This window comes from Clupea harengus, chromosome 11 (genome assembly GCF_900700415.2).
Source record: "Clupea harengus chromosome 11, Ch_v2.0.2, whole genome shotgun sequence".
NCBI classification, from domain to species: domain Eukaryota; kingdom Metazoa; phylum Chordata; class Actinopteri; order Clupeiformes; family Clupeidae; genus Clupea; species Clupea harengus.
In genome coordinates, this window is record NC_045162.1 from 19,963,958 (window position 1) to 19,966,457 (window position 2,500).

Consider the following 2,500-nt stretch of genomic DNA (forward strand, 5'->3'; position numbering starts at 1 on the left):
AGATGTTGCTGTAGGGTTGCATGACCACTGTTTGGGTAGGTTGATCGACCATGCTGCACACTCACACATAGGGTTCTACTCTTAGCTTTTAGAAGTTTGGGCACATAGATGGTAGCGACATTTCACTGTTCTGTTTTTGGCTCCCGATTTCTCTTCTGTCACCAGGAAAGTAGCCTTAAGGCATCTGACACCTCTCCACTGACTGGTGCTCCATGTGTGTGTGCTCTGCTAGCGGCTGTCTCCATAGCTTTGGAAAAAGTAGAATAGATGTAAGCTACATTCTTCCACTGTGCTAGGGCAAGCTGTGCTTGATGATGCTTATACTATGGATACTACAGTAATACGCACATTTTATGCCCGTGGTTTATTTAACGGTTCTGGAACGATGATGTTGAACAAAACATATAATTTACTTCCGATTCCAGGTTTACCATGATCTTTGTCTCAGTTTTTCCTGATTTAGTAGGTTTCGCGTTAATCGGCACTGACACAATCATTCACACGCATGCAATAGGAAGGTAGCGTGTAAAAATAAAACAGCTCATGATGGCAGCAAACAAACAGCCTTTGGTTTGTTAGCATGGGCCAATAGCAGCTAAACGATGCCCACTGCATCCCTATCATGCTGTGGCTATGCAGGCATATGCAGCATCTGTCCTGAAGGCCACTGTGATGGAGCCCTCTCCATCCTCATGCACATCGCTCCTCCATCAGGTGGTGTCTTCTTGGCTGTGCCTCTCCGCCTGCCTGCCCATCTGCACACTGTTCTCTTCAGTTTCAGCCCTGTCTGTTTGAGTCTCCCATCATCTGAGCCCATCTATTTGTGTATAGAGAGTGTCATTGCCATTCTGGTACCAGAAGAGGGCACCATATTCCTTTGCGTGTTTTCAGGAGAGGAGTTTTGTGGAGCCTTGATGTGCAGTCCTGCCAGTTTCTGCCTTAAGTGAAGATACAGCTACACACTCATCACTTTAGTCTTAATAACAAGCCCACAGTGGTCAGGATGTTGTCGCAAGGACCTACAATGGTGGTCTCACTGAAGGTTGATCCTGTAAATGTATCGAATGTGTTATTGTGTGTGTGTGTGAAAGAGAGAGTTTGTGTGTGCACATGTGTGTGTGAGAGAGAGTATGTGTGTGTGTGTGTGTGTGTGTGTGTGTGTGTGTGTGTGAGAGAGAGAGAGAGTGTGTGTGTGCACACATATGTGTGTGTGTGTGTGAGAGAGAGAGAGAGAGAGAGAGAGAGAGAGTGTTTGTGTATGTGTGTGTGTGTCTGTGTGTGTGAGAGAGCAAAACAGGAAGAGGGTCGAGCATAGAGTTATAAATAACACTACTTGCCGGGGGCCATGTGACAGTATGTGAGGAGTCACACTGAAGAGAGTTCGCCTTAGTCCTGGAGGAGATAATTTGATTGACAGCTTGTTTTGACATTTGTGTCCTTTTTTCTGTGAGCTTACTTGAAACCAGAGCCATTACTTTCTTTTATTTATTGACACGTGTCTCTTTGTTTCGTTTATACTGTGAACGTTTTTTTTATGACCGATGTACATAAGATTATTATTTTGAACATGGATACATTCTCTTATTTTAGTGCATAAATCAGATATCAGTGACCGTGTATGGTATGAGTGACAAATGGAGAGAGATCTCTTCCACCAGTGCATAAAGGGTTTGGTTTGTGTTAAGACTGTCAGTGGTACACAGCATTGGACCTGTTTGTATGAGGGGTTTTGTGATGGCTTTACCTTACATCTCAGAGTACTGATGAACCTACATGAGACATCTGCAATGCTAATGCTAATGCTAACGCCACTCAGAAGTTTTAATGATGAACTCGCTCAAAGCAGGGTGCCATATATGCGTATCCCCATGACGAAGTCCTGTCAAAATCACTATAGCTATGAATTTGTTATAGCAAGCTATTTGTAATACAAAGTTTTATTCTGAAGAGACATGGACTTGATCTTGAGTGTTATGAAATGAAAGAGATTTACACAATCACCTGAAGGCTTGGAACCCAAAGTCGGACGCACTTGGAGATCTCTCAGAAGTTGTGTCTTAGAAAGTAAATACAAGTAAATACAAAGAGACTCTCTATAGTTGACAAGGCAATGTTACCAGGAGTTAATGAATAAAAGCCCACAAAAATCATCAGTCATTTGAATCTTCTGCAGAGTGTTAGGACCAGAAGTACTGTAAAACATTCCAAAGGTCTGTCACAGACGACCCTCTGTGACGTGTCACTCACTCATCCCATCTTCTTATGATCACATGACTTTCAAGCTTTCAAAAGCCATAATGGATATATACAGTGGAAATACCTTTTTCAGTGGCAAAAAGGTATCAATGGTACATATGTACATATGTGTGTGTGTGTGTGTGTGTGTGTCCTCTGTACAATACTGTGTGCTAATAATCCTTGAATGTACAGTGGTAACATAGAGAAGACTAGGTGTATGACAATGAATACTCCAAATGATCCCATTAAAAATAGCTGTGAC

General features: G+C 42.5%; 1 protein-coding gene across 1 annotated transcript in view; it reads left to right on the top strand.

Annotated features, from left to right (window-relative positions):
• The window catches only part of faxcb (failed axon connections homolog, metaxin like GST domain containing b), a 13,812-nt gene extending 12,673 nt beyond the window's left edge, over positions 1–1,139 (top strand). The window contains exon 6 of the mRNA XM_031576752.2: positions 1–1,139. This exon is cut by the window's left edge and continues 829 nt beyond it. The gene's annotated coding sequence lies outside the window, so the exon portion shown is untranslated.
• The last annotated feature ends 1,361 nt before the right edge of the window (positions 1,140–2,500 follow it).